The sequence below is a fragment of the Myotis daubentonii genome, chromosome 13 (assembly GCF_963259705.1).
Source record: "Myotis daubentonii chromosome 13, mMyoDau2.1, whole genome shotgun sequence".
Taxonomy (NCBI): Eukaryota; Metazoa; Chordata; class Mammalia; order Chiroptera; family Vespertilionidae; genus Myotis; species Myotis daubentonii.
In genome coordinates, this window is record NC_081852.1 from 8,794,408 (window position 1) to 8,815,491 (window position 21,084).

The 21,084-nt window shown below is 42.9% G+C and overlaps 1 pseudogene; it reads right to left on the bottom strand.

The window, feature by feature from the left end:
• The window catches only part of LOC132214635 (ATP-dependent RNA helicase DDX54-like), a 61,731-nt pseudogene extending 56,805 nt beyond the window's left edge, over positions 1–4,926 (bottom strand).
• Between the last annotated feature and the right edge of the window lie 16,158 nt (positions 4,927–21,084).

Genomic DNA, 21,084 nt, shown 5'->3' on the forward strand with positions numbered 1-21,084 from the left:
TAAAAAAAACAACAACTTTTATCTCTATACATTGTCGTAAGGGCATACAGAAAATAGAAAAAGGCTGAATATGCTAAATCTCAGTAAGAATAATAAGAGAATGCGACACTGGAACCACAATCCCACCTCTATTCTACACCTGATTTCATGTGAAAGACCTCTGCTCTCTGCTGTGCTGTTCCAGATATGTTCAGCCAGGAAGATGGGGGATTCCATCTCCCTGTCCACAGCATTGGCTTCATCCAGGAGGGGAAGATTCCCAGCCTGTCTCACCCCTTTCAACATTAACCTGGGTGGGTGTGGCTAAGAGGACTAGAGCTCCCACTCCAGGTCCCACCCAGCTCCTACTCCTGGGACACACTCTGTAGCCCAGGCACGGCAAATTACAATTAATGGGAGTCCAATTGCCATGCCCCAGATTGTTGGTTGGGAGCTTTTTCCTAGAAGTCCAAGGACTACTGTTTCTGACCAGTGACCACTCATATACCAGAACGATCACTCTGGGAGCAGCAGACCATTGTTCCTGGAGGCAGAATTAAGGATGTATACTGATAGCTCCACATCTCTGCCTAAAGGGATTGGTTTTGGAAAGAGGCTGAAGAATTTCATGTCTAAGGGTATTATTAAAAACAAGATCTTTGTGTAGAGCCATTAAGAGGGTGCAGGTAGCTCCAAGAAACATATAGCAATAAGCAAAAAAGCAGAACAGCCTAAAATTTAACAGAGCTAATCTGTAAAATAGTTTAGATAAATCTTTTTGAGATCATGGTTAAGCTTAGGTGTTAACAAGGCTGTTCACAGGTGCTAGGCTAGGGCCAGGGGTGGGCAAACTTTTTGACTTGAGGGCCACAATGGGTTCTTAAACTGGACCGGAGGGCCGAAACTAAAAGCATGGATGGAGTGTTTGTGTGAACTAATATAAATTCAAAGTAAACATCATTACATAAAAGGGTACGGTCTTTTTTTTCAATAGTTTTATTCATTTCAAACAGGCCGGATCTGGCCCGCGGGCCGTAGTTTGCCCACGGCCGTTAGGCTGTACCCAGCTGGGAAAACATCAGAGTGGGGCATGAGACAGACTTAAAAACAATACCACTTCATACACAAATTCATCGGAAAATGGCAGAAGCCTCATTGGCACAGGAGATGTAAGCATAACCTCTGGCCAAACACTGATCAACACTAATAAAAGACAAAAATGGTAATTGGCATACGACGATACCCTTTTCATTGGCTAATCAGGGCTATATGCAAATTAACTGCCAAGATTGGCAGTTAACTGCCAACTAAGATTGGCAGTTAACTGTCAACAAGATGGTGGTTAATTTGCATATGTAGGCACAATGCAGGGAGGCGAAAGGGAAAGCAGGAAGAAGCCCCCTGCCACTGACAGTGATCGGAAACCCAGGGGGGAGCTAAGAGCTGAGGGGCAGGGCAAAGGCGGCCCTGCCCCCCAGCCATGATCGGAGAATCAGGTGCCTTTTCTGCGCTGGCCAGTGATAGCAGGAAGTAGGGGTGGAGCCAGCGATGGGAGCTGGGCATGGTCGAAGCTGGCAGTCCCAGGAGCTAGGGGCCTCTTGCCTGGGCCTAAAGCGAAGCCCACGATCACAGGGCCGCTGCAGCTGTGGGTCCCCGCTGCCCGGACCGGATGCCTCAGCCAGAGGCGTCAGGCCTGGGCAAGGGGCCAATCCTGCGATTGGAGGGTGATGGGGATCAACTCCTGAGGGCTCCCAGTATGTGAGAGGGGGCAGGCTGGGCTGAGGGACACTCCCCCCCGCCCCACACACACCCAGTGCACAAATTTCGTGCACCGGGCCCCTAGTTTAACAATAAGTGATGCAGATCCAGGGAAGTCACCTATAAAGTCAACCTTGAAAGTAGTCACATTTGTCCCTGGTAATCTGGAAGACCACATGCAAGCACCAGGTTATGTCCTCTCAGTATTACTTTAAGAGGAAAATTTTATCGCCTATTTTTACTTCTAGAAATTTAATGATATTGTGACTTACATTTAAATCTTTTGTCTACTTTGAGTTTATTCTTGTGGTTGGTGTAAATTGGTGGCCTAGTTTTATTTATTTATTTTGCATGTTCTTGCCCAATTTTCCCAGCACCATTTATTTAAGAGACTGTCCTTCCTCCATTGTATGTCAATTAATCTTTTTCAAAAGACGTGTGAGTTTATTTCTGGGCTCTCTGTTCTGTTCCCTTAATCTATATGCCTGTTTTTATGCCAGTACCTTTCTGTTTTGCTTACAATGGCCTTGTAGTACAGCTTGATATTAGGTAGCATGACACCTCAAAACTTGTTTCTCAAGATTGCTGAGGCTGTTTGGGGTTTTTTTGTTCCATATAAATTTTTGGAATTTTATTGTAGATCTGTGAAATATGTCATTGGTATTTTAATAGGACTTGTGTTTAACCTATAGATTGCTTTGGGTAGTATGGACATTTTAATGATGTTAATTCTTCTTATCTGTGAGCATGGTATATGCTTCCACTTATTGGTATTTTCTTCAGTTTCTTTCTTCAGTATCTTATATTTTTCTGAGTACATGTCTTTTACCTCCTTGGTTAAATTTATTCCTAGGAACCTTATTATTTTCCTAGGACCCTTATTATTTTGGCTGCAATAGTAAATAAGATTGTTTTCTTAATTTTTATTTCTGAGAGTTCATTATTGGTGTATACAAATGCCACTAATTTCAGAATATTAATTTTGTATCTGCTACTTTACCAAATTATTAGTTCTAGTAGTTTTCGGTGGAGGTTGTAAGGTTTTCTATGTACAGTATCGTCATCTGCAAATAATAACAGTTTACTTCCTTTTTTCCAGTTTGGATGCCTTTTATTTCTTCTTCTTGTTGCATTGCTGTATCTAGGACTTCCAGTACCATGTTCTAAAAGTAGTGAAAGTGGACATCCCTGTCTTGTTCCTGCTCTTATGGGAAATGCTTTTAGTTTTTGCCCATAGAATATTATGTTGGCTGTGGCTTTGTCATACATGGCCTTTATTATTTTGAGGTATGATCTCTCTATTCCCACTTTGCTTAGAGTTTTTATCATATATGGATGTTAGATTTTGTCAATTGCTTTTCTGCATATATTTTTCTAATATATTGTTGAATTTGATTTGTAAATATTGTGTTGAAGATTTCTGCATCTATGTTCATCAGGGATATCAGGCTATAATTTTTGTAGTGTCTTTGTCTGGTTTTGGAATCAGGATAATTTTGGCCCCATAAAATGAATTTGGGAGTCTCCCCTCTTCTTCAATATTTTGGGATAGATTAAGAAAAATAGGTAGTAATTCTTTGAATATTTGGTAAAATTTACCTTTCAAATCATCTGGTCTTATACTTTTGTTTGGTGGAAGTTTTTGATTACTGATTTAATTTTGTTAGTAATTATCAGTCTGTTCAGGTTTTTGGTTTCTTCCTGACTCAGTTATGGAAGATTGTATGTTTCTAGGAATTTATCAATTTCTTCCAGGTTGGCCAATTTATTAGCATATAACTTTTCACAGTATTTTCTAATAATCCTTTGTATGTCTGTGGTCCTGGTTGTCACTTTTCCTCTTTTATTTCTTATTTTATTTATTTGTTCCTTCTGTCTATTTTTTCTTAATTTGTCTGACTAAAGTTTTATTTATCATTTCTAAAAATAATCTCTTGGTTTTATTTATCTTTTCTATTTTTTTTATTCTCTAGTTCATTTATTTACACTCTGATCTTTATTATTTTTTCCTCCTATGTTCGGCTTTGATTGTTGTTCTTTTCCTAGTTCTTTTAGATGAAAGGTTAATTTTTTTATTTGACAGATTTTCGTGCTTCTTGCAGTAGGCCTATAGTGCTTTGAATTTCCTTCCTAGAACTTTTTTGGACGTGCCTCATAGGTTTTGGGTCCCTGTGTTTTTATATTCATTTGTCTGAGGATATGTTTTTATTTCTCCTTGATCTCATTAGTAACACATTCATTGCTTTAGCCTCCACATGTTTGTGTGTTTTCCAGTTATCCTATCTAATAATAGACAAACATGGTAATTGACTGTACCTTTGCTACGCCTCCCATTGGCTAACCAGCATGATATGCAAATTAACCTCCAACAAAGATGGCGGCTAATTGGCATACTGCAGGCAGGGTGGGCCAGTGCGAGCCGCCATCAGGGCCCTCATGTGCCTCCTAAGCCACGCCCCCAGCCAGGACCCCAGTGTGCAGCCCTGGGCAGCTGGGCTTGGAGGCGTGTACACGTAGCCTAAGCCCCACCCCCAGCCAAGACCCCTGTGTGCAGCCCTGGGAGGCTGGGACCCCCGAGTGCTTCCCTGGGCAGCGGGACTTGGTGACGCGATCAGCCCGAGGAAGCCCTATTCTTGCAGGGGCTGCTGGGGCCCAATCAGAGACACAAACATGCAGGCCTGGCACCCAGCAGCCCCAAGCCCTGCCATCAAGGTGCTGGGGCTGCTGGGGGTATCAGAGACACAAACCTGCAGGCCCGGCACCCAGCAGACCCAAGGCCAGCCACTGCGGTGCTGGGGCTGCTGGAGGCCGGACGAGAGACACAACACACAGGAGGGCCCTGAACCCAGCAGCACCAAACCCTGCCACCACAGTGCTGGGGCTGCTGAGGGCAGGATCAGAGACACAAACCCTGCGAGCCCTGCACAGGATGGGTGCTCTGCTCCAGGCAAAGTGCTTTCCATCCAACCCAGCTCTTCCTGGGAATCTGGTGTGGAGGGCGCTCTCCCTGGGAACCCGGAAATCCACCTCTGGGGTGACTGTGCAGCAGCCATGCCTGGCGAGCCACGGAGAGGGCGACCTACCCATGCAGATGTGTACACTGGCGGAAGCCATGAAGCTGCCATAGTTGAAGTCATCCTTGATGTAGGAGCGGGGGTAGTGGGGATCAGAGTAGGCCAGGTTGGCCATGGAACCCCAGCTCCCCACCAAATGACTAGAGCACACGGTCCTCAGTCCTTCCTGAGCAGCAGTCAGCCCCGACCGGGAATCAACCTGAAACCTAAGTAGGTGCCCTGGCAGAATGGAACCCAAACCTTTGCTGTAGCAGAGGAGCTCCAACCCACAGCAGGAGCCGGGCAGCTGGCCAGTGCAGTGGCAGTGTCAGGAGCCTTCACGTCAGCACTAAGGAGCAGCAAGCCGAGCGGTAAGAAGCAGCAAGCAGGTGGGCGGTAAGGAGGGAGTGGTCCTGGACTGCGAGAGGCACAGGCCGGGCTAAGGGACCCCCCCACCCATCCCCAGTGCACGAATTTCATGCACCAGGCCTCTAGTATTCTTATAATTGATTCTTATTTTTTTATTATTGTGATTAGAGAAGATGCTTCATATCATTTCAATCTTCTTAAATTTATTGAGACTTATTTTGTGGCCTAACATGTAGCCTACTCTGGAAAATGTTCCATGTGCACTTGAAAAGAATGTATATTCTATTGCTTTTGGGTGAAATGTTTGAAAAATGTCTATTAAGTCTATCTAATCCATGTGTTATTTAAGACCACCATTACCTTACTGATTTCCTGTCTGGATGATCTCTCCATTGATGTTAGTGGGAGTATTAAAGTGCTTATGATTACTGTATGACTGTCAATTTCTCCATTTACTTATGTCAATATTTGTTTTATACATGTGTATAAGTGTTTATAAAAGTTATATTCTCTTCTTGGATAAATCCCTTTATTATTATGAAATGCCCTTCTTTGTCTCTTGTTACGGCCTTTGTTATAAAGTCTATTTTGTCTGATTTGCTTTTAAATTTACACTTGCATAACATATTTTTATCCATCCATTTCCTTCTAGTCTGTCCTTTAATCTGAAGTGTGTTTCTTGTCCAGGTATTATTTTTTAAATCTTTTTAGCCAACCTATGTCTTTTTCTTAAAGTATTTAGTCCCTTTAGAGTCTCTTTAGCAGGTTTCTGATGCCAGCCAATACCATCCTTTGGGTGTGAAGTTGATGAAGCTGGTTGGGTAGTGCTCTGTTGCATTCTGAAGTCATCCACTGGGTGATGACTCTTGGAAGAGGCTCTGGTGCAGGCCAAGATCAGCTGCCACCTGTGCTGGGGATGGGGCCATGTGGTAAGAGCTTCAGAGTAATCTGCAATTGGTTGCCACTTGTGCTAGTCTTGAAGGTTCTTAGGAGAGGCTACATGGTGAATTGGGCTCACTGACTCTTATGCTGGGCTTTGAACCCTTTGGCAGGTACTACAATGTGAGCTGAGGCTAGTCCCTACTTGTGTTTGGCTTGTGGCAGCTTAATGGACACTACATTACAGGCCAAGACTGCTGCTCCTTATGCCAGGTTTGGGGCCACCTATTGGGACTTACAATACAAATTGAGATTGCTCATCCCTTGTGCCAGGTTTGCCTCTTACTGCTTGGCAGGAGCTACAATGCACACTAAGCCTGGCTGCTGCCTGTGTAGGATGTTTGGACCTTTGAGAATGTTTGTACCATTAGCCAATGGTAGCTGCCACTTTTGTAATATTTGCAGACATTTGAAAGTCTTCAGGAAAAGCCTAGGGATCCATGACTTGCATGGGGTTTGTGGTCCTTTGAGTGAATTTGCAGCAGAAACTAACAAAGGCAACTGTGGAGGAGCCACTGGGAGAGGCTGGGCTGGATGGGCCAGTTGGGTGGGGCAGGGTCTCAGGGTGAACAGTGTTAGCCAGATTAATAGAGAGCACAGAGTTGGCACCTTCATGCACTGGGCTGGCTGTGGGAAGAGCACTCAAAAAAGGAACCATGACACCTTCCAGCGCTGCTGTCCATGGAGAGAGTTGTCCTGCCCCCTATCCCTCCAGCCTTCCACCTAAAGTTAGCCAATTTAATTTTTCCTTTTATGTCCTTGGCTCTTTTTGAGCTACTGACCCTGAACTGGGGTTTGAAATGAGTGAGTCTGTGCACAGACCCTTTAAGAGCAGTGCCTCGATCTCTAGCAGCATGGTGTCTTCCTCAGATGCACTGGTTACACAGCCATGACACCATTCTCATGGTTTGGCCAAGATGTGAAATATGTATTATCTCATTTTATTTCAAATGTATTTGAAATCCTTGCAATTTGAATTTATCACCTTCATGGGGAAGGAATTGGATTCTGATGATGATCCTTGTAAGTATGGAGAATTCTCATTTTTATTTTTCAAGTGAGAATTTTGATACTCAAACAAAAAAGTGCCTTGCCCCAAGTCAAACAGCTTGTAAATAATAAAGTTTGAACCCAAAATGAAGCCCTTTCCCAACCTCTGTAACTAACACAGAAACTTGGAAACTTTGTTGTAAGCCTGAGGGCTTGGGGTCCTGCCCGCCCACTTACTTGTTCTGTGAGCCTGGCCTCCATACCCCTTCCTCAGGCAAAGGGGTCACTTGACCATCTGCCCATGACAGGTAATATGGCGAGCAGAGGGACAGTTAGCTTCCTTGGGGTTAAATCTTAGCTCTATTGTTATTAGCTATGTATGTTTGAGAAAGTTTTTTAATCTCTCAAAGCTTCCATTTCCTCAGCTGTAAAATGTACTCTAACAAGACCAATCTTACAAATCTGTTGTAAAAATTATAAACAATGATTTCATAGCGGTGGGGACACAGCAGACACTCACAGAAAGTATTTGTTTTGCAACTTAAAGCCAGCAGCAAGAATTATTTTCTGTTTTTATTTGTTGTATGACTGGAGCTCAGCCATTAAGTGCAGTCAAAGAAAGGAAGGCCATGGGTGCATGCAGGCCCCCGTCCCTGTCATCCACAGAAGGGGGTTCTAAGTGAACCCGAGGGCTGTTAACATGGTTCAGATCGACACATCCTGAGGGATATTCTCTGTGGTGAGCAAACCCATTAGAATGATGAAACCCTAAAAACTTTGTTCCACATGTATTGGTTTATGATGAACAAACATGATGACTTCATTTGAATGGGGCTAATAGTGAACAGATGGGTTGGAAAGGCAAAGACCACAAAATGCTATCTCTAAAAATGGAGTTATGCTCAGTAAACCCTGAATGCTGTTCTCACTTTTTAGTCCCTGTAGCTGAGACTGAGGAAGATGGCTGACGAGAAACACATGGTCGAAGACGGTATTTATACTTCTGTGACCCGAAGATATTGCCACTCGCTGCCCCCACCAGGATGAAAATGAAGTATGTGAAAAGAGAAAGGTGGCCGGACATGACCCTTGAAATTTACTTAAGAGGTATCCACATGGGGATAGGTTCTTAAAGTTGATTCCAATTCTGCTATAAGAACTCAACAAAGAAGAAGAAAGTGAACATTTACTGAACTAGTATCTAGACATGTATTATACTAGATTTTATACACGTATGAGATATACACACTATTTTATAATATCAGTTACTTTCCAAGGTGATTGTCATTTTATTTATTTTTTGTTTTTGTTTTTTTGCCATTATGTATTTGGTTTGGCTTGGTCTGGTTGGCACCAAAATGCTGTTGAGGTTTTGGTTAGTCCCTGTGGTCTGGAGTTTGAAATTGAGTTTGGAGACTAGAGAATTGGTAGAAATGGCAAAATGCACTCTGTGCCCCTCTTAAATTTTTATAAAATTAATTATGACTCAATGGCACAGAAATTCATATGTAATTGCAATTTTATGTTTAGGTAATGTGGGGACAAAGCAGAGACAACATAGTAGAAATTAAATATAGGGGAAGCTTTCAGCTTATAAATTTAAGGCCTCAGCAGAAATTGTGGTGAGGGATATGGCTTCCAAAGACATGGAATTCCAAGGGGTTTAAGTAAAACCAAACTGACTTTAATTTAAATTATTTTATTTCACTAAAACTGAAAAAAAATCCTGGAAATGGAGAGTAGTGGCCCATGGTATTAGGAAAATGACTATTGAAGAATAAAAGGAAAAAACAATAAGTGGGGGAATCAGAATTTGAATTCAATTATTTTTAATTAAAAATTTCTGCTTTATGAGCACTCCAAAAATGTCTATCCTATTGGCCTGGGAATATGGCCACATTGCACGAGACTTGACCACATGTCATATTTTATTTGAAGTCACTGATCCTGATTACTCTACCTCTTAATCTGTTTTCTCCTTAACACATTAAAAAAACCCTGTATTTTCTCTTAAAAATTGACATCTACTAATTCTAAAAATAAAATAAAAACAAACTTAAAAATACAAAAATTAAATTTAAAATATCTGTCAGATAAAATTTCACTTAGGGACATTATTGTTATTAAGAATTGAGATCAGCATTATGTTACCTTTGTAACTAGCTAGTTATTAATAGTAACTAGGGGCCTGGTGCATGAAATTCGTGCACAGGGAGTGGGTCCCTCAGCCTGACCTGCACCCTCTCCAATCTGGGAGCCCTCAGGGGAGCCCTCTCCAATCTGGGAGTTTCTGTCTTTGCAATAATATGAGCAAATTGTCTAAGACCCCAACCCAGTTTGGTTTGGTGCTCACAGAATAATAGAGGTCTTTTTTTTCTTTCTTTGCTCCATTGGTGGAGAATTCCTAGAATTTGCAGGATATCTTCCTTTTATTTTTTCCTCGACATTCTGACTTTACTTATGTCTCTCACCTTTGCTGTCACTCCATCCTCCACCCACAACAGTAATTTGCTCCAGGCTCACTTTGCTCTAGTGTCTAAGACAGTGATGGCGAACCTTTTGAGCTTGGCGTGTCAGCATTTTGAAAAACCCTAACTTAACTGTGGTTCCGTGTCACATATAGAAATTTTTTGATCTTTGCAACCATAGTAAGACAAAGACTTATATTTTTGATATTTATTTTGTATATTTAAATGCCATTTAACAAAGAAAAATCAACCGAAAAAATGAGTTCGCGTGTCACCTCTGACACACGGGTCATAGGTTCGCTATCACTGGTCGAGAAGATCCTGCAACACATCTGCCACCAGAACTACAATTCCCAGCATTCCTGGTGCTCTCCACGCTCTGGGCTTCCACTTTCAATCCAGGGGCTGCCACCAGAACTACGATTCCCAGAATTCCTGGTGCTCCCCAAGCTCTTGGTTTCTGCTTCCAGTCCAGAGGTTGCAGAAACCAAAAGGACTGGAAACTCCAGCCACCCCCAGGCTGGGTTGACAGGACTGGACACTTGCGTGTGTGCTGGTCACAGGCTTGGAGCGGGTGGGGTCTCAGGGACATCCACCTGGTTGCCCCAGGTACGTGGTGCGCGGAGGGGCGTCGCATCCTGCCCCTGGCTGCTTGGTGCCTGCACACATGTGCACTGCCCACAGGCTTGCCATCTTTGTTGGGTTAATTTGCATACTCACTCCTGATTGGCTGTGGGCATTGCGGAGGGATGGTCAATTTAAATATTTGTCTATTATTAGTATAGATAATAGGAAAGGAGCAAAGGGAACACCAGACATTATAAGCATGGTCAGCTGGGCAGCTTCACCAGGAAGCTGCATCTTTACACTCCCTTGAGAACCATTGGCCCATTCCCTGAAAATCAGCGGGGGAAGGTGCTCAACAAAGGGGGAAATGGACACACGCACAGTAAAGTTGGGGTGATGTAGGGAAGGTTAGTGTAACTTAGGGACAAAGATCACTGCTAGGAGGGTGGACCCACTACAAGCACGCAAAATCTGGAAATACGTAATTCCCAGACAAAGGGTTCTCTCTTTCTTGATCTTGCTTTGCTCCAGCTTCCTTGCACTTGCCCCTGCTCCCTCCATAGCCATGTGGCCCTCGGTGAGGCATGGCCCACAGCCATGCAGACCCCACATGCAATGGACACAGTGGGGAGCACCAGCTAAGCTAGCCAGATGCTGGACTGGACTGTGCAAATATGGACGGAGGCTCTGCACAGTGGCTCTGATCTTAGCCCTGATGAAGACAAAATTGGACTTTTTCCCTGGTGGGACAGAGCGAGATGGGGACTTGGAAGTCTAGGGATTTAATTCCACAAAAAGAAAGCTTTCCACAATACCTCATCCTCTGTCGGGGCCTCAGGAAATTCTTATTCCCGTGGCACCCCAACAGGTGTGGACACAGAGAGCACCCTCCCGATAACAATTACCAGCATCTTCCGATACAGGCACCAACTAGGTTTACAGAATTCTATAAAATTGATATTAAAATTTAAATCAACATATCTACTATGAAAATATAAAATTTTCCAAGAATAATCTCTATATGATGCAATTACACTAGAAAGCCCAACAGGATTTTTACAGATTTGACAAACTGTTTCCAAAGCTTATATGCAGAGCATAGTAAAAAATAGCCATATAGAAGAGAAGGCAAAAAATTATATACTACCAGGTATTAAGACTTCTAAAGTTAGCAAAGTAGAGTCCATGCTGATCTGGTCCAAAGGTACGCAAGCACATGAAAATTCTCCATAAGGAAAAAATAAATAAAATTGGAGCTTAAATACCATGTTGTGCACAATAGTCAATTCCAAGTTTATGAAACTTAAATAGGTATACAAAGTAGTATAAATCTAAAATAAATATAGGGGTTATATTTAGCACCTAAGGTGGGAAGAGAAGATTTTTTTAAAAACCCCATAAAATTATAGACCATAAAGGAAAAATTAGTAAGTTTAGCTGTATTGTAATTGAAAACAGGCGGTACTTCTGGCTAAGGTAAAGAGAACTGCAAAACTTCTCCCCCCGAAAAACCAAGTTTAAAGCCAAACAAGGTGGTCAAAAACCAGTTTTTCAGGCCTCTGGGGAATGATGCAAGGCAAACAGCAAGTTCAGAGGTATTTATCCATGAACAGCTGCTGAAACTTCAGGTAAAACTAGGAGAGTCCAAGGGCTCTTGCCTGGGACTTCCTCCATCCTTCCTCTCCCAGCTCAGCGGCAGCAGTTTCACCAGGGAAGGACTGACCATGACGAGTCACTTGGCTGCCAGGGGTGACTAACATGCTTTGGAGTGGAGGGTAATACCCATGACTGATGATGGCAATGAAAGTAAAAATCAAATACAAATAAGTAAGAAAAAATGGGAAACCCCGTAGCTCCACTAGTCTAAAGTTACTAGTCCTGGTTGCAATGAGTGGCACAACAGCCAGAAACTTAAGGGCAAGACCTGGCAAATGAGAGAGCTGCAGCAGGGTTAGGTAACTCACAGTACATCCATCTTTGGAAGACAAGGACACCGTGCATGTCCACGGCCAGTTTAAATAAACAAGGCATGCGGCCCGCCGGCGGCAAGTTTGACATGCTCGTGGACACAGAAGACCTAAGTGGGCCCAGGGAAAGCGAAAGTCAGGGCCAGAGCGGAGGACTACCTGGACTTCGTGCCCCTCTTCCTGCACACACATCCATCGCCAAGAGCGGCAGCCTTCTATTTTGAACATGGACTTACATTTGAACACACACTTTTCTCCACTATTAACTGATCACTAAGCTAGTCAGATACCAGTGGGCACACATATTCAGGGAGGAGCCCAGGTCAGTTAATAGACAAGCTAAACCCCCTCAAGACAAAAGGTTTCAGAGTCCAGAGTCGCTACAATATATTATCTCAAAGCTCCATTTGTTTTTCACCACAGAAAATTATGACATGCAAAGACATAGGAAAGTGTGACTCATACATAGGTGGAAAGAAAACAGTCCATAGAAATGAACTTGAGATGGTACCAGCTTTGAAGGCATTACAGGTTAAGGCCCAGTGGTTGGCAAACTCATTAGTCAACAGAGCCAAATATCAACAGTACAACAATTGAAATTTCTTTTGAGAGCCAAATTTTTTAAACTTGAACTATATAGGTAGGTACATTGTTATTAACTTAATTAGGGTACTACTAAGTCGTAGGAAGAGCCACACTCAAGACGCCAAAGAGCTGCATGTGGCTCGCGAGCTGCAGTTTGCCGACCACTGGGTTAAGCTATTATATGTTAAGAGAAAATAATGTTTAAAAATTAAAGAAAAATATAACGACAATAATTCTACAAATAAGATATCTCAAAGACTATCTACACTAATAAAAGAGAAAAATGTAATTGGCGTACGATGATACCCTTTTCATTGGCTAATCAGGGCTATATGCAAATTAACTGCCAACTAAGATTGGCAGTTAACTGCCAACAAGATGGCGGTTAATTTGCATATGTAGGCACAATGCAGAGAGGCGAAAGGGAAAGCAGGAAGAAGCCCCCTGCCACTGACAGTGATCGGAAACCCAGGGGGGAGCTAAGAGCCCTGCCCCCCAGCCATGATCAGAGAATCAGGCGCCTTTGCTGCCCTGGCCAGTGATAGCAGGAAGTAGGGGTGGAGCCAGTGATGGGAGCTGGACACTGTCGAAGCTGGCAGTCCCGGGAGCTAGGGGTCCCTTGCCTGGGCCTAAAGCGGAGCCCACGATCGCGGGGCTGCAGCAGCTGCGGGTTCCCGCTGCCCGAGCCGGACGCCTCAGCCAGAGGCGTTAGGCCTGGGCAGGGGCAGAGCCTGCAACCACGGGGAGCTGGGGGTCCCCTGCCCAGGCCTGACACCTCTGCCGGAGGCCTCAGGTCTGGTCAAGGGGCCGATCCGGTGATTGGTGATCGGAGGGTGATGAGGGTCAACTCCTCTGGCCGAGGCATCAGGCCTGGGAGGGGGGCTGAGCCGGGGATTGGGGGGATATGATGGTCCCCTTGCCCAGGCCTGAAGCCTGGGTCAGAGGCGTCAGGCTTGGGCGGGGGGTGGAGCAAGCGATCAGAGGGAGATGGGGGTCCCCTGACCAGGCATGATTCCTGGGCCAGAGGCCTCAGGCCTGGGCGGGGGCCAGAGCCAGTGATCAGGGGGAGATGGGGGTCCCCTGTCCAAGCCTGACACCTCTGGTGGAGGCGTCAGGCCTGGGCAAGGGGCCGATCAGGTGATCAGAGGGTGATGGGGGTCTATGCCTCTGGCTGAGGCATCAGGCCTGGGCAAGGGGCAGAGCCAGCAATCAGCGGGGTCTGGGGGTCCCCTGCCCAGGCCTGATGCCTGGGCCAGAGGCATCAGGCCTGGGCTGGGGGCAGAACCAGTGATGGGGGGAAATGAGGGTCCCCTGCCCAGGCCTGACACCTCTGTCAGAGGCGTCAGGCCTGGGCAAGGGGCCGATCCTGCAATTGGAGGGTGATGGGGGTCAACGCCTGAGGGCTCCCAGTATGTGAGAGGGGCAGGCTGGGCTGAGGGACACTCCCCCCCCCCACACCCAGTGCACGAATTTCGTGCACCGGGCCCCTAGTCCATTATAAAAAGAAACACATGGAAATTTTAATAGCTGAAAATCATTAAATGATTTCAAAATAATATTTGAAATAGAATATTTAGTGAACATGATTAGGGATTTGTATAAATTATCTGATGTGAAAAATACAGAGACAAATATTGAGGCAGAATGGACCTGTGGGACAACATGAAACTCTATCTGGGCATGTGTAAGACCCTTTCGACACTCAGGAAAAGGTGAAGTATACAAATCTGAAAAGGGAGGACATATTGGTTGCATCCAAATTTTGGAATTATAAATAAAGCTGTTATAAACACTGATGTGCAGGTTTGTATATGAATGTTTTCAACTCCTTTGGATAAATACTGAGGAATGTGGTTGCTGAATCATATGATCAGAATATATTTAGTTTTGTAAGTATTACCATGCTGTCTTCCAAAGTGGCTGTACAAATTTGCATTTCACCAGCAATGAATAAGAATTCATGTTGCTCCACAGTCTCACCAGCATTGGGTGTTGTCTGTTTTGGGTGTCGACTATACTAATAGATGTGCAGTGGCCTCTAATTGCTGTTTTAATTTGCAATTCTTTGCTGACATAAGATGTGGAGCACCTTTTATATGCTTATTTGCCATTAGAATATCTTCTTTGGTGAAGTGTTTGTTGAGATCATTAGCCCATTTTTAATATCTTGTTTTCTTATTGCTAAATTTTAAGAGTTCTGGGTATATTTTGGATAACAGTTCCTTATGAGATGTGGTGTTACTAATATTTCCTTTCAGTATGTGACTTGTCTTCTCATCCTCTGAACAGTCTTTCACAAAGCAGAGGTTCTTAATTTTAATGAAATTTAGCTTACCAATTATTTCTTTAATGTATCATCCCTTTGATATTTTATCTAAAAAGTCATTGCCCTACCCATGATCATTTAGGTTTTCTTCCATGTGATCTGTTATAGTTTTGTGTTTCATGTTTAGGTGTGTGATGCATTTGGAGTTAATTTTTAAAGAGTGAAAGACCTGTATTTAAATTCGTTTTCTTTGCATGTGATGGCCAGTTGTTCTGGCACCACTTGTTGAAAATACTAAATTTGCTTCATTGTGTTGCATTTGCTCCTTTGTCAGATCAATTGGCTATTTCTGTGCTTCTAATTTGTTCCATTGATCTATGTGTTTGTCCCTTGCCAATCACATACTGTCTTGATTACAGTATTTTTAATAATACTTACTTTTATTTTCTATCTGACAGCACCTTTCCTATAATTTTTTAAAATATATTTTTATTGATTTCAGAGAGGAAGGGAAAGGGAGAGAGAAATAGAAACATCAATGATGAGAGTCATTGATTGGCTGCCTCCTGTATGCCCCCTACTGGGGATCAAACCCGCAACCCGGGCATGTCCCCTTGACCGGAATTGAACCTGGGACCCTTCAGTCCGCAGGCTGATGCTCAATCCACTGAGCCAAATTGGCCAGGGCTATAATATTTTTATAGTAAGTCTTGAGGTCAGCTTCTATCAGAACTCCAACTTTACTTTTCTTCTTCAATGTTGTATTGGTTATTCTGAGTCTTTTGTCCTTCCAAACAAACATTAGAATTAGTTTGTTAATATCCATAAAATAACTTGCTGTGATTTTTATTTGCAGTTTTTCTCATATTTACCTTATACACTTTTGTTAGATTTAAACCTAATTATTTCAATTTGGGTGTTGCTTACTAATATGTAAATTATATTGTGTTTTTAATTTCAAATTACACTTGTTCGTTGTATACAGGAAAGCAGTAGACTTTGGTATATTGACTTTGTAGCTTACAACATTGCTATCATTCCTTATTAGTTCCAGGAGCTTTTGTTGGTGTGGTTGTTGATTCTTTGGATTGTCTACATAGAAGATCATGTTATCTATAATAATAAAAGCATAACATGCTAATTAGACCGGACATCCTTCTGGACGAAGCCGGGGCTACAGCCGTGGGGTTGAGGAAGCAGCCGCAGCTGCAGTGGAGGGGTCCAGGCTGCTGCCACAGCTGTGAAGGCCTACTCTTGCACGAATTTCATGTATCGGGCCTCTAGTCTGTGAATAAAGACAGTTTTATTTCTTTCCTTCCAATTTGTATACCCTTCTTCCTTCCTTCTTATTGCATTATTAACACTTCCAGTGTGGTTTTGAAAAGGAGTTGTTAGAGGGAACATCCTTGCCTTGTTTTTTGCTATTAGTGTCAAAGTGTTGCCAGAGACATTAGGGGGTCCAATTTCCCTGACATGAGTGGGTGTGGGTGGCTCTTGCGATATCTTCAGGAAAACAATTTTCTAAGATTCCCTTGGGAGAAAGAATGCTTTTTACTGGCATGGAGATGCATTTCTCATGTTGCAAAGTCCAATGCCCCTTAACCCAGACCTGACAGAGGTACAGCTGGGGTTCCAGTAGAGCCAAAACAGGGCTGGGGCACGTCCAGCCGCAGGCCATGTGAGGCCTGCAGAATCATCGGGTCTGGCCCTGCCAAGGCACTAGGGGTGAGTTAATTAAATATTTGACCAATTATAGCAGGCTAATTTTTAAGTTGATAATTTTGTGTGGCCTGTGAATTATGCTATAAATATTCAAATGACCCTTGGTCCACCCCTGAGCCAAAAGGAGGACCAGTGTCCAGAGCTTGTGTTCCACGTTGTAGCTGAATCTAATTCAGCATCAGGCTAATAAAAGTTCATTAACCATAGCCATGTGGGCAAAATGCAGGGCCTGAGAGCCCCAAAACAGGGCTCGGGCTCGCAGCAAGGGAGAGGGCTAAGAACAATGAGAGGGAACTCCCTTTGTTCAGAAGTTTAAATATTCAGGTTTTGTGCCCTTGCAGTGGCCACACCTATTCTGGCTAGTTACCTGTTCCCAGGTGTGATTGATAGATAGGTAAGCACTTTCCCACATCCCTCAGACTTTATTGGGCACACGTCTAAACTGCCTTTGTCCAGTCCCTTTCCCCATCGATCAGTGGGGAACGGACTTGGAGAGAATTAAATTATAGCTTCCTGGCAAAGCTGTATAAATGGCATGCCCATATTATCTAGTCTTCCCTTTACTCCTTTGCTGTTAAAGAATAGACAGATTAGTCTACTTTCTCACATTAACTATGATGTTAGCTTTAGGGTTTTTGTAGATATTCTTTATGAAGTTAAGCTTTCAAATCACCTTTAGAGAAAAAAATTACAAAGGATTAATATATATATATATATACACACATACATATACATACATATATATATATACACACACATACATATATATATACATATATATATGTATATATAAAAGCCTAAGTGACCAGCTGACCATTTGACCATCTGCATCTGACTGGTAGCTATGATGCACACTGACCACCAGGTGGCAGACGTTCAATGCAGGAGCTGCCGAGCTGCAGTGACTTGGCAGCTGTGGTTCTCCGGTGACGCACTGGAACCAGAGAGGAGGGAGCCCAATTCCAGGGTGCGTCACCCGAGAGCCGCCCTCTCGCAACCCGGGACCCCTTGGGGGATGTCGGAGAGCTGGTTTCAGCCCAATCTCTGTAGGCCAGGTCCAGGGACCCCACTGGTGCATGAATCCATGCCCCGGGCCTCTAGTATATATAACTGGGAACTTCACATTGTGTTAAAAAATAAGAAGATTTTTTTCTCCATCATGTTATGTAGAGAAGCAATAAACTAACTTTATTATAAAGTTTGTTGTAATCAAATTTGTGTTTAGTTCCCAGAAGTTTCACTTGAATGTAAATAAAAAACTATTTTATTCTTTTAAAATGCCATTTACACTTATAAGATTGACAAACAATATTTCAAAGCCTAATAATCCCAAACATTGGTAAACATTGAAATGGGAGCTCTCATACCCTACTGTAGGAAAATAAAAAAGCACCTGTATACACACTCAGTAGAAACATAAAATACTTATACCACCACTTCTGAGAGCACAAAATTAAAGTCAGCTTAAATGTCCATAAGCAAAAACAATTATAATTAAACTAGAGGCCTGGTGCAGGAATTCATGCACAGGTGGGGTCCCTCGGCCTGGCCAGTGATCAGGGCCATATGGGACTGTCTCGCCCTGTCTTGGGGGAGGGACTGCGGGAGGTTGGCTGGCCATGGGAGGTTGGCTGTGGGAACATACTGACCACTAGGGGGAAGCTCCTGTGTTAAGCGTCTGCCCCATGGTGGTCAGTGCACATCATAGTGACCAATCGACCAGTCGTTTGTTCGACTGGTCATAACGGTCACTTAGTCTTTTATATATATAGATTTTGATGTACTTTTAAACATAAGACATTTCTAACAATGAGAACAAATGGATTAGATCTACAAGTATTAACCACCATGGCTCATGGCTATGCAGGCTCCACAAGCAGAATGTTGGACTGGACTGGACTTTATTATGGAGCAGAAATTCTGGGAAGTGACTTTAATTCTGACCCTGCTGAAGACAATGATGGCGAGATGGAGAGAGATAGGACCTTGGAGAGCAACCCCCTTAATTTTATATCATCAAACACAAACATAATATGAGTAAAAATACAGGTTTCAGAAATGTTTGTACAGAATTATTTCAAATTTACAAAATTTTTTAAAATATGCAAAACAAGGCAATACATTGTGGGCATACACACATGTGATCAAACTTAAAAGAAGAAAAAGAATGACACAACATATTCAGAAGAGATACCTCTGGGAGAAGGGAAGGAATGAGAGTGAAGATGGGCACACCAAAACCTTCAACAATATTTGCAATGTTTTATTTATTAATCTGAAGAGTTAATACATAAATATTTACTTTATTGTTTTTTATGTATGTAGACCTACAATACTTTATACAATTTTTATAAAAGAAAAACATTCTAATGTAGTCTATTAAAGTTAGGTCAATTTGAAACAGATATTCTTAAAAATATAAGTAAAATTTTAGTTTATGTAAAAAATTGGAAATATTGGGCTGGCCATGTGGCTCAGTTGGTTGGAGCATTGCCCTGTCCACCAAAAGGCTGTGGGTTCCATTCCTGGTCAGGGCACATACCAAGGTTGCAGGTTTGATCCCCAGTTAGGACACATCTAGAAGGCAACGGATCGCTGTTTCTTTCTCTCTCCCTTCCTCTCTCTCTCAACAATCACTAAACATAACCTCGGGTGAAGATTTAAACAAAATGGAAAGTATTAAGAAATCCTAAGTTTTGTTTATTTTTTATTTTTTAAAATATTTTTTTTTTATTGATTTCAGAGAGGAAGGAAGAGGAAGAGAGAGATAGAGACATCAATGATGAGAGAGAATCATGGATCGGCTGCTTCCTGCATGCCCGCTACTAGGGATCGAGCCTGCAACATGGGCATGTGCCCTTGACCGGAATTGAACCCTGGACCCTTCAGTCCACAGGCCAATGCTCTATCCACCGAGACAAACCAGCTAGGGCAAGAAATCCAAGGTTTTAATGAAATATTAAATGGTTTCTAACCTAGGGGCGCCCAAACACATGCAGCTGTATTTATTTTATTGTTTCATAGCAGCACTACGTTAGCTGATAAGCAGAAATTCCCACTATTATCTTTTAGACCTTACATTCCAGAACTTCCGTGAGAAGTTTTAATGATATTGGTGTCTTTATTAAATAACCAATGTTGTTAGAATATGACCTATCTTTTATATCTTATAACAATGTCATTTGCCGAAACCGGTTTGGCTCAGTGGATAGAGCGTTGGCCTGCGGACTGAAAGGTCCCAGGTTCCATTCCGGTCAAGGGCATGTACCTGGGTTGCGGGCACATCCCCAGTGGGGGATGTGCAGGAGGCTGCTGATCAATGTTTCTCTCTCATAGATGTTTCTGACTCTCTATCTCTCTCCCTTCCTCTCTGTAAAAAATCAATAAAATATATTTTAAAAAAAACAATGTCATTTATGACTCCATTAGCTGATGACTACTATTGGAGTCCCCAAAACCATTTACTAAAGAAAGCAACTTTGGAAGAGAATCAATGCGCAATAAAAGATTTTAAAAGAAACCAAGAATTGCTGTGATACTATTAAGACAGTCTGTTTCAAAATATTAGGGATCATATAAAAAAGTATTTTTTAATCTGTTTACTTAAAATATTGTATAGAAATGAAATAGTACATTATCATTAACTCCTTAGCTATAATATGCATATTAATTCATACAGCTATCTCCTCTTCTTCCCCATTAATGACATTCGAGTCGCAGTAATATCTGGCTCCACTGGACTTTCATTGTGATAAGACAATAAGTGGTTTTATTATCATCATAATTATGCAGTTAATATTAATAACATGAAGGGAGCAAAGGGGAGGCTAGACATTAAGGCATGGTCATCTGGGCAGCTTCACCAGGAAACTACAGCCTCATGCTCCCCAGGGAATCACCTGTCCATTCCCTGCAACTCACTGTGGGAAGGGATCAATCAAAGGGGAGATGGGCCATGAGCAGCGAAGTCCTGGTGACTAGGGAAGGTGCTTGCCTGTCAGTCTAGCCTCAGGAAATAATGGATTGGCTGGGGAGGGGTGTGGAGCCACTGCAAGCACATGAAATGTTGGAAAGTTAAAACCCCCAGACAAAGAGTTCCCTCTGTCATGTGCTCTTGCTCCTACTATTGGCACTTGCTCTCTCTTGCTCTGTGACCCACACTTGCCCGCGCACTTGCCATACTCTCTCCATAGTCATGTGGCCTTAAGCAGCCGCATGGCTCATACCTCTGTGGACTTCCCATGCAGAATGCTGGACTGGACTGGACTTTAACATGGAACAGTAATTCTGGGCAGTGGCCTTAACTCTGGCCCTGCTGAAGACTAGGATAGACTTCTTCCATGGCGAGATGGACAAAGATGGAACCTGGGAGGGGAACTTCCTTAATTTGACATCATCAATGAAGCTTTGCATAAAACTCC